We start from the raw sequence: 11,553 nt of genomic DNA on the forward strand, positions 1-11,553 counted from the left end.
GGATAAGGATAGTAAAGCAAGAAGGCTCCCCCCACCTCCAAACCTTCCAGTTAAAACTGGTAAGAAAAAGTGAGAAAAACCACCTTGCAGCGTGGAAAAACTGACATGGAATTTTCATAGGAAAGACTGAAAAGGAAAAGTTACATTCTATGTACTTTATCTATAAGCTACCAGTATGAATAACCTGAAAGCGAAAGTAGTAAAGTAAATGAATAATCGAATAAATAAATAATGCATGACACCATGTACAGGTAGCCTACGTTGAGTTAACGGGGTGTTTGCCGACACAGCGTGGAAATTGCACAGTGCACAGTATGGACGTTCAAGGGTGGTGCGGCAGCCTTACCTGACGCTATTAAGGTAGACAACAGTCAATCAGGCCCCAGCTCCGTTCATTCCACTGAGACTAGGAGCGTTCCCTTGGGGGATAAGTACACAAGTCACTTCCTGTAGCAGTGACCCCTGGTACATTAAAAAAAATCCCATTGGTGGTCACTTGACTAACAGGGACCCTCAGTGATCCACAGCCCATCACAGGTCGAAAGTATGAGTAGTGACCATTAACTCAGGGCTGTCTTTGCATATCCTAGTCTGTGCAGATACTATATTTGCTTTCAATATATTGATCCAAGCTCTAAAAAAAAATAAGATAAAATAAAAAATTATACATACACAAGTGTTTTATTCAGGAGTAAACATATTAAGCTGGGGGTTAGACGATAAATACTTATCCAGGCGACCTTTAAAGGTTTGTACTGTATTACAGTTTACTACATTGGAGGACAGTTTATGCCACATATTTAGAACTGTATTGAAGAAGAAATGCTTAGCTTCATGTGACTGGAATCGTTTGCCAATTATTTTATGTTCATTACCTCTAGTATAATTCGAGTAATCAACTGTGAAGTATTTATCAACAGCCATGTTATCATGTCCTTTGACAGTTTTGAATACTTGAATTAGATCTTGTAACCTCCGTTTAGTTAGGGTAAATAGATTCAGGGCTTCTAAACGTTCCTCGTATGGTTTATTTCTCAGTCTAGGTATCATCCTTGTCATCCTTTGCTGAACTCTTTTGAGCTTTTCCATATCCTTTTTATTGTACGGTGACCAAAACTGAACGCAATATTCCAAGTGCGGGCGTACTAAGGAATTGTACAAAGTGAAGACGGTATTATTGGATTTATATTCAAATGCTCTACCTATGAATCCAATCAATTTATTGGCTTTTTTCACAGCTTCTGTGTATTGTTTGCTTGGTTTCAAATAATATGTTATTATAACTCCTAAGTCTTTTTCATGGATTACCCTATCAAGTTGGACATTATTCATGCTATAACTAGCTCTTACATTTTTACTGCCAGTGTTTAGCACTTGCATTTATTAATATTGAAATCCATTTGCTAAACTTGGGCCCAGTTGAACAGTCGATCAAGATCTCTCTGAATTGCCTGCCTTTGCAGTGCTGTATCTTCTCTGTTACCTATTTTAGTATCGTCAGCAAATTTTGAAATATAAAAACATTATCCTTCATCAATATCATTAATATATATTAAGAAAAGAATAGGACCTAACACTGAAGCCTGCGGCACTCCTCGTGTAACGTTTATCCAGCCTGATTCATTTCTGTTAATTACAACTCTTTGCTTTCGTCCGGTGAGCCAATCTTCTACCCACCCGAGAACACTGCCACTGAAACCATGTGCCTTCACTGCCGCTGAAACCATGTGCCTTTGGCTTCTGAAGGAGTCTTTTGTGTGGAACTTTGTCAAAAGCCTTTTGAAAATCAAGGTACACAACATCAACAGATTTAGTATCGTGAGACATATCATTGGAAAAGTCCAGCAGATTCGTGAGGCAAGGGCGATTATTACAAAAACCATGTTGAGAATCTTTGATGAGATTGTTTGATTCTAAGAGAGAGAAAGAAAGGGAAGAGAAGGATGGGAGGGGGTAGGGAAGTAAATAGTTCTCTCTCTCTCTCTCATTTTACCTACTTTCCCACCACCTACCTGCCATCACCTGCCCACACCTTCCACCTGTCTGCCATAAAAGGCTGTTATAATTTCGCTAATCAAGTAATTTCTGTCTTTACTATAATGAACTTGGACTTTCACCTCTCACCCCCTCTCTCATTCCCCCCACTCCTCCCCACTCCCTTCCCTTCACCCTGCACCCCAGCCCTCTCTCCTCCCCACACCCTTCCCTTCACCCTGCACTCCAGCCTTCTCTCCTCCCCACACCCTTCCCTCCACCCTGCACTCCAGCTCTCTCTCCACCTTTGTTGGTTCTGGCGCAGGTCAGACTCTTAGACAAAGTTTGCTTCTCCCTTTGCCCCTGTTCAGCCAGCAGTGCCCTTGACAACCTGGATGTAAACAGACTACTGCGGGTCGTAAGCCAGGGCAAGACGAGACTCAGCAACACCCTTAATGAGCCTCGTGCTGTCGATAGGTGTAAATCTAAGTCCACTATTACCCTTATGTACTTAATGAGCCTCGTGCTGTCGATAGGTATAAATCTAAGGCCACTTTTACCCTTATGTACTTAATGAGCCTCGTGCTGTCGATAGATATAAATCTAAGTCCACTTTTACCCTTATGTAGTTAATGAGCCTCGTGCTGTCGATAGGTATAAATCTAAGGCCACTTTTACCCTTATGTACTTAATGAGCCTCGTGCTGTCGATAGGTATAAATCTAAGCCTGTTGTGTTCCCTGTTGTGTCCAATTCCTTCCCTGATAATCCCTTACCCACTCCTGTGTCACCATCCCACTTCCTCCTTACCCTACAGCCCTCCCTTCATCCCTCTTTCCTCCTTACCCTACAGCCCTCCCTTCATCCCTCTTTCCTCCTTACCCTACAGCCCTCCCTTCATCCCTCTTTCCTCCTTACCCTACAGCCCTCCCTTCATCCCTCTTTCCTCCTTACCCTACAGCCCTCCCTTCATCCCTCTTTCCTCCTCACTCTCGTTCTCCTTCCCCCCATCTGCCCACACGTCAAGTACTTAGTGGTTGCTCCTTCCTATCTGTTTTTCACCTAATCTCTCTCTCCCTTCGTGTAGGCAGAAATATAAAATAGGTCCTGATAGTGAAGGGGTTAATCTGTGCATCACCCCCCCCCTCCTCCACCCCTCCCCAGAACAGGTAGTGATGAAGACTTTCTACCTGGGTGACTTACTGCTGGTACCCCACTCTCTCTCTCTGTCAACACAATATGCCAACCCACCTGCACCGTGTGGTATACTGTGGTGGTGGTGGCATCATGGGTGTTGTTAGTGTGACGGGAGGTGTGTGGCGGGGCAAGAGTCACACACCAACCCCACCCTCCTTCACAAGAGGGTTACACCAAGCTAAGTAAACTGATTTAGTATTTGCGTCACCGGAAGATACAAGATGCTACCGTACTGTTTGAGATAAAGATATGCCAGGTAGAGACGGTACTTGTGTGTGAGCCAAAGAGACGAACGAAGATAATGTAGAGTGATATAGAGTTATACAGATACTCAGATCACACAGACTGTGATACCTTTATTAGGTAGCAGATGTGATGAAGCTAAAAAAGTAAAACAGAGAGAGAGAGAGAGAGAGAGAGAGAGAGAGAGAGAGAGAGTTGCCATAGAAACCAAGTTACGGCCCAGCCAGTGAAGGAATGGCAACAGGAAGGGGGGAGGGAGGGTCAAGTATAACAACTGGTTGAATTTTTGCTTCATAAAAAAACAGTAAGAATTGGATTTAATGAACTGGTAAATGTGGGAATGGCAGCCGTAGCAGTAGTAGGAAGCAGGTAGTAGACCAAGCTTAATTAATACCTGTAGCAGCAGTAATAAGCTGGTAATAGACAAAGCTTAATACCAGTAGCAGCAGTAGCAGGCCAGCACTGATTTTGTTATTGCTACTGACAGACGGTTTTGTTTTGCTTTCATTAGATGTTTGATGGTGAAGGAGTTAAGAGCATTTGTACCCCGTTGATGCAGCAGGTTTGGCCAGTGTGTAATGCCAGGTTGTGGAGGCACGACTACTGACTGAGGTGGTCGGGGGGAAGGGGTTAAGTGAACTAGTGAAGCTTTGTGGCTGGGATGAATTATTAGCGGGAGGTAGATAGATAGATGGATGGATGGATAGATAGATAGATAGATAGATAGATAGATAGGAAAAGATAGACTAAGGGAGACTGGAGGTGATATATTAGGATTGAGAGAGCTGCAGGTTAGAAGTGAAAGGACGTGAGAATGATTGATGAGATGAACGATAATTCATTCTCTCTCTCTCTCTCCCTCTCTCTCTCTCTCAAACCAGTTTCGTGAAGGATTATGAAGAGGGGAGAAGGAAAAATAAAATATATATATGAAAAAAGATGAGAATATTTGAACAGAAAAGATATATAGTTACGGCACGTCAAAATAATTTTATTCTTAAAATTAATGAATGAAAAGGGGAGTAGATAGGCAGGCAGATAGATAATTGATGTGACAGGGAGGAAGCAGGTACCTGAATGAGAGAGAGAGAGAGGAAACAGCAGTGGTAGCTACTGGAGAGAGAGAAGAGAGAGATGGAGAGAAACCCCTCTAGTTTTTACCTCCCTGTCTCACATCCTTCACCTGTGCCCTCGATTACTTTTTTTTATATTTTTTATTTGCTTTCTCGGGTAGCTAACATAATTTTTTTTTTTTTTATGTTTCCTTACTAGCTTTCTTTTTTCGGATCTCTCTCTCTCTCTCTCTCTCTCTCTCTCTCTCTCTCTCCAGTCATTCATCTTCTATTTTCTGTCATTTCCTTCCATATTTTCCACCTTCTACCCCTCTTTTCCTAATTTCTCTCCCATACCTCCATCCTTCCGTCTCTTTCCCTTGCCTTCCCTCCCTCCCTCGGGTGTCTCTTCCTTCTTTCCATGTACCTTCTTCACCCTATTCCCTCTCTGCCTACCCACCAAAATTCCGCCATCCTGTCTTCTTTTCCTCTTACTTCCCTCCACATTTTATCCCTCCACTCCTCTCTTCTCTCCATTTCCTCTTTCTCCTGCCTCCACCTTCCTGTTTCCTCATTTACTTACTTCCATCCTTCCTTTCTCTTCATTCTTTCCTTCCATTCTTCCTTTCTCTCTATCCTTCCATTTGCTCCTTTCCGTCCTTCCATCCCCTCAATTCTTCCAAGTCCTCCTTACTTTCCTTCCAATCTTCCTTTCCCTCCTCCCTTCCATTTCTTCGTTTTCTCCCCTTCACACTTCTTTGTCTCCCATTCTTCCACTTGCTCCTCTCCATCCTTTCATCTTTCTTTTTCCTCCATTTTTCCATTTTCTCCTTTCCTTCCATCCATCCTTCCTTTTCCTCTACCCTTCCATATCCCCCTTTCCTTCCTTCCTTTCCCTCCATTCTTCCATTTCCTTTCCATCCTTCCTTTCTGTCCATCCTTCCATGTCATCCTTCCCTCCCTCGCCTCAGTCAGCCCTAAAAGCTTTTTTGTACTCGAGTTATAAAAACCACACGTAAGGTACCAATATTTTCCTTCCATCCCCCCCCACCCCCATATCACCCTTACCACAACTACCACTACCAGTCTACCACAGCTACTAACTCTGCCACAGCTATCATAACTACGGTACCACAAAAACCACAGCTATCACAAATGCCACAGCTACCACAGCTTTCACTACACTTACCACAACTACCACACCCACAACCTTTGGTTCAGCTACAATTCCGACACACCACAACGATCACGTCACCACATTTTCCACACTTATGTCTGTGTGTGTGTGTGTGTGTGTGTGTGTGTGTGTGTGTGTGTCCAATAAGTAACATTCAGTATCAGGTCACAACACAGCACATGTTTAAGTGACACCTGCACGCCACTTTAATGTTGTACACACACACACACACACACACACACACACACACACACACACACACACACACACACACACACACACACACACACACACACACACACACACACACACACAACGGCCATACCACGTTGAGTGCACCGCTTTTCGTCCGATCAACGAAGTTAAGCAACGTTGGGTCTGGTTAGTACTTGGATGGGTGACCGCCTGGGAACACCAGATGCTGTTGGCATAATGTTTTACACCGCTCGCTGGCTCGGTGGTAACGTTCTCGCTTGCCATCTGGTAGACGGAAGTTCGCGCCTCGCTCAGGTTGCGAAAAATTTCACTGACGAAGTGGGTGGTTACTGTCCCCTTTGAGCAAGGGGATCGGTGTGTGCGTGCCTTGCCCTTAGATCGGACTATATGAGCTCTCAGCTCCCTTCCGGGAGGGTAAAGCTGACGATCACGACCATCAAGTGATCCTGACCGACCCGGTGAATTACACACACACACACACACACACACACACAGCACCAATTATACACCGTCACCCCTCCCACTCTATCACCACCAGTGTTTGTTGTGCTGTCAGCCTGGTGTAAACAGCACGTCTGGCCATCCTGTCTGCTGTGTACCGCCTGTCTGCACCTCGGGGAACCTGTTTGTGTCTGTCTGTCTGCCCACCATCATGTTTAAACATACTTGGGGTTTCATTCTCGGGATTTATCATGGAAAGCTCACTATTACCTCACTTGTAAGATCTGCTTCCAAGAGTTTAGGTTTGCTAAGCCGACTCCATACCTTCTTTACCCCTGCACAGTTGTTGACTTTATAAGCTACACGGTATTTATTGGCCCCTGTGTGGAGCACAACTCTCATGTGTGGGGAGGCCTCCCACGTACAGCACAACTCTCATGTGTGGGGAGGCCTCCCACATACAGCTCTTTTCACTAAGTTGGGAGTCAAAGGCATTTCATCACATTAGCTCTCTTCCTCTTACTGGTTCCCATACAACTCTGTCTCATTACCGCACTGCAGCATAATTATCTTTTTTCTATCGCTGCTTCAATGGTCATATCTCCTCTGAGCTCTATGCTGGCATCCCTCCATTACTTCGGCGGGCGCGTAGCACCCGTGTAGCAGCAAACACTCATCCCTTTTCTGTCCAGCTCTCTAAAGCAAGAGTTAACTGTTACTCCCAGTCCTTCATGTGTGCAACAGGTCAACTCTGGAACTGTCTTCCTCTATCTGTATTTCCTACTGTCTATGACCCCCAGTCTTTCAGACGCAGTGTGTCCAGGCATCTCGAAATGAACAGATCTTGAATTTGGCTCTCTGTTATCTTGTTGTTTTTTTCTTGGAGGGAATAATGTTGCGGTCGTCTGGCCTTTGGTTCCTTCTTCCATGCGTAAATAGAAGTAAAAAGCTTGGACGACTCTCTGGGGTTGGAGGTGGTGGTCAGGTGGTCAAAAAAGTAACGTGTGTGAAAGGCCGCGAGATCGATCCTACGGTAGGGTAGGAGATAATCTGATGGCTTGAATTTAGTCAAATTGGACTTAGCTGAGTTTTCGCTAAACACCCCCACATGTCCTAAAAATACCATCGCAAATACCATAACACCAGTCCTGTGTGAGACAGTCTTTGCATGTGTTCAATGAGGACGGTGGGTATTTGTGCCAGAGTGGTGACATGAGAGGGTGTGTGACGTGACAAACCGAGATGTCGTAGACACCCCAAATACCATGACAATAGTCCGTAATGAGACAACCTTAGTATGTATTCAATATGGACGGTGGGTATTTGTGCCGAAGCGGTGACATGAGAGGGTGTGTGATGCGTGACACGTAGGAGTACTGGTGTGCCTCAGGGAATGGAGTGTGTAGCCGTCCTGTGTACTGTGTACTGCCTGTGTACACCTCTGGGAAGTTGTTGGTGTGTGTGTTTGTGTGTGTGTGTGTGTGTGTGTGTGTGTGTGTGTGTGTGTGTGTGTGTCTTCATCATCGTGTGTGTGTGTACACAAGTTGTTTTGTTGTTTACACCGCCATTCCCAAGGATAATTAAACAGCTGGGACGATGCCCGCTTGGTTGGAGAGAGAGAGAGAGAGAGAGAGAGAGAGAGAGAGAGAGAGAGAGAGAGAGAGAGAGAGAGAGAGACTGCGCCCGAGCGTCCGTTTGTGTGTGTGTGTGTAAGGGAGGGAAGAGTTGAGTGCGTGTGTCTGTGTGTTGTTTATATTAACGTTGTGTGTGTGTGTGTGTGTGTGTGTGTAAGGGAGGGAAGGGTTGTGTGTGCGTGTCTGTATGTTGTTTATATTAACGTGTGTGTGTGTGTGTGTGTGTGTGTGTGTGTAAGCCATGCTCCTTGTGAGGCAAGAGAGAAGAGGGTGTTGAGAGATGCAGAGAAATGAAGAGAGGGTGATGAGGGGATGGAGGAGGTTGGAAGAGAGGGTGATGAGGGGATGGAGGAGGTTGAAATAAGTGAAGGACGGTTGGACAGAGTGGAGAGTAGGGGTTGAGAGAGTGGAGAGGAGGATGAAAAGGAAGATATAAGAAGGAAGGAGAGAATAGCGCGTGGGAAAAGAGGAGACACTGGAAATGAGGATAGGAGTGGTTACAAACTGGGCAATGTTATGAGGTGGACGGAGAGTGGAAATGAAAAGAGAGAGTGATGAGGATGATGAGAACAGGAAACGAGAAGAACGAGGAAGTGAAAGTGTGGATATGAGGAAGACAAAAGTAGAACAGTTTGTGGTTGGAGAGAGAGAGAGAGAGAGAGAGAGAGAGAGAGAGAGAGAGAGAGAGAATATACTTATCTGCTTATATCCTGTAGAGTCAAAGAAGCAACTGTCTTACCAGTTCCGTCTGAAGAAAATATACTATTTGCGATATACAATGCAAGCCCTGTGTCGACCAATGCGTTTCAGATGGTTCGATATTTCCGCAATGTATTCGTCAAAGTTTGGTATGATGCTTGTGTCTGTACACGTACCCTATTGTCCCATTTCATATATTTACGCCATTCTGTTCACAGTCTGGTTAGAAAATGTGGCCTTAAGTACAATCCACCTCCTATATATCATTGTGTAAGTATATACAGTACACTTTACAATAGTGTACACTCCACTTCATGTGTACTCCACCCCCTCTGTGTATCAGGCATTTACCAACATGCACCCCGTACGGTCATGTATACACCCTCTCCATGTACGTCCGTGTGTACATCTTGTCCCTGTGCACACGTCATCATGTACGCCCCGGTGTGGTGTGGTGAGGGAACAGTAATTAGTGTCAAGTTCAGTGTTGTTTTATTTAATAAGGCGTATTTACCTGCACCTCCTCCCGCACCCTCACCTGCCGGTAATAAGGGGGGGGGGAGGAAGGGGGGAAGGAGATAAGGGAAGTAGGAAGGAGAGTGAAAGGGCGGTGATAGGGAGAGGAAAGGAAGGAAGGAAGGGGGCAGAGAAGAATAAGGGGAAGAAAATGGGTGAGTAGGGAAAGGGAAAGAAGGGAAAGATTGAAGGAAAGAACAGTGAGAGGAAGGGAAGGGAGAGAGCTTACTGGGGAGTGGAAGGGGAAGGGAAGGAAAGTGAGAGGTTAATTAGAGAAGTGAAAGAGTGGAGGGGATGGAATGAAAGGAAAGGAGGGAATGAGTGGGGTAATGTAGTGAAGGAGAAGAGAATGAGTGAAGATGAAGCGAAAAGGAGGAAAAATAAATTAATGAAGGTAAAAGAGAGAGAAAAATAAAGGTGTTTGCAAGGAATGAAAGTGAGTGAAGGTGAGAAGAAAGGAAGAAAGTAAAGGCAAAGAAAGAAGTCAATAAATTTCCATCTTAATGTAAACAACTGCCTTCCCGCCTTCTCTCCCTACCTATTTACCTACCATCCTTCTCTCCCTACCTATTTACCTCCCTCCCTCCCATCTCGCCTCTCCCTTCCTCCTACATCACGACTTTTCCGTCACTCATCCTAACCACTACCTTCCTCCCTCCCTTCTTTTCCCTCCTTCCTCCCCGACACATATTTTTCCCTGAAGTATTTCCTCTCTCTCTCTCTCTCTCTCTCTCTCTCTCTCTCTCTCTCTCTCTCTCTCTCTCTCTCAGGTTAAGTGTGTACATAAGGGCTGGTTCACACGTGTGCTTGAACAAGTGCTGGCAACATGTAAGCAACCCAGTTACGAACACGCTGCAAACATGTTTGGAACACCAGCGTCCAGATCATGTTGGCAACATCATGATGAAGTCTCAGCTGCCTCGTATGGACACTCATATGCCATCGCCTCTGCTGCCAGTGTTCGAAGCTGAAACACGTTTGCATATAACTTTCCAAATACTGCTGCATACAAGTACCCAAACATGTTGCCAACCGTGTTGTCAATATATGTTCCAGGGCACGTGTGGACGTACCCTTAGGGAGGTAAAACAATGCCACTTTACCTTACTACTCAGGACAACTCAGCCTCCTCACACACTTATCATGATCTCTTACCCTGTTCTTGCCCTCTCACCCCTTCTTACCCTGTCTCTTCTGGCTTTCCCCGCTTCTCTTCATTTCGGTCTTTTCTTTCACCTCTTCTTCTTCCTATTCTCTTCTTTCTTCTTAATCTTTCCATTTCTCCTCTTTATCCCTTTCCGTTCAGTCTCTCGCCATATCTTTCTCTTTCTTTCTTACTCTGTCATCCCTTTACGCTCCATTCTCTTCTTCCTCTGTTCTTTCCATTCCCTTTCTCATTCTCCCTCTCTTTCTTCAGCTTCCTCTTCGTCCTCTCTCACCTTCTCCTTGCCCTTTTACCCTCTTGTTTCTCTCTTATCTTTCCACCCTTTTCTTTTAACCTTTTCTCCCTCAACCCCTTCGGTACGGTGACGTGTTTTTTTTTAATTACCTGTATAAACTGTATTGTGTTTAGGAAGACATTTTCAACGGGTGGGTCACAGCAAGGCCGTCTTGATTTAAACAGGCCCGGGTCTCCCGCCAATATCTGACTGTGACGTCACAATCGGTGGCCATTGTGTTATTCCGCCAGCACACCCGCCACGTTATAACAGTGGTCACGCCTGCAGTTCACCCACTTATTTCAAATGTTTCCTTTCTCCCATCTGGATTTCGTTCACGGTAAGCCATACACGTATTATTAAATATATATAGCCATACTAGAATGCATGATAAGCATCATTGCTATTACTGAAAGCATTTTAAATGACAAATTAGAGGTATCAGACTGTCAACAGTGGATATCTTCTAGTAAAGTACTTTTCGTAATACGTTAGGCAACGAAATTACAACACAGCCTAAGTTTCTCAGTGTTCTTTATTAACTGTACATAATATATTTTGGTGGATCACAGTGGATGCCTAAATAGCTCACTTGGTAAGCTGCTGTACTCACGCAGTTGCAAGCGCTGGTTCGAATCGCTGGATCACAGTCGTATTGAGATGTTACTTTGGTTACTGATGCCTTCATTCCATACAAAATAACCTTGGCTACTTAATGGTAGCTTGATTTATTCTTTTAATTCTATGTATTCAGTGAAATATCTAGGTAACAAGGATATCAACCGACAAGTATAGGCCTAGTCTAGGATAGGAAGAAACATTTATAAGCCCAGCCTAGGCCAAGCAAAAACATTTATGGGCCTTGTCTAGGCAGGAAGAAACGTATAGGCCTAGCCCATGCCAAGAAAACTGTGCATAGGCCAAGCCCAGGCCAGGAAAAATGTGCATAGGCTTAGCCTAGGCCAA

At 44.8% G+C, this 11,553-nt stretch overlaps 1 non-coding gene across 1 annotated transcript; it reads left to right on the top strand.

Annotated features, from left to right (window-relative positions):
- Positions 1-5,953: 5,953 nt before the first annotated feature.
- On the top strand, positions 5,954-6,072 carry LOC145399871 (5S ribosomal RNA). The gene has a single exon (XR_013897345.1). It is a non-coding gene; the product is annotated as a 5S ribosomal RNA (ribosomal RNA).
- The last annotated feature ends 5,481 nt before the right edge of the window (positions 6,073-11,553 follow it).

The sequence above is a fragment of the Coenobita brevimanus genome, chromosome 50, assembly GCF_032717465.1.
Source record: "Coenobita brevimanus isolate Jiangsu-jjx chromosome 50, ASM3271746v2, whole genome shotgun sequence".
In the NCBI taxonomy this organism is placed as follows: domain Eukaryota; kingdom Metazoa; phylum Arthropoda; class Malacostraca; order Decapoda; family Coenobitidae; genus Coenobita; species Coenobita brevimanus.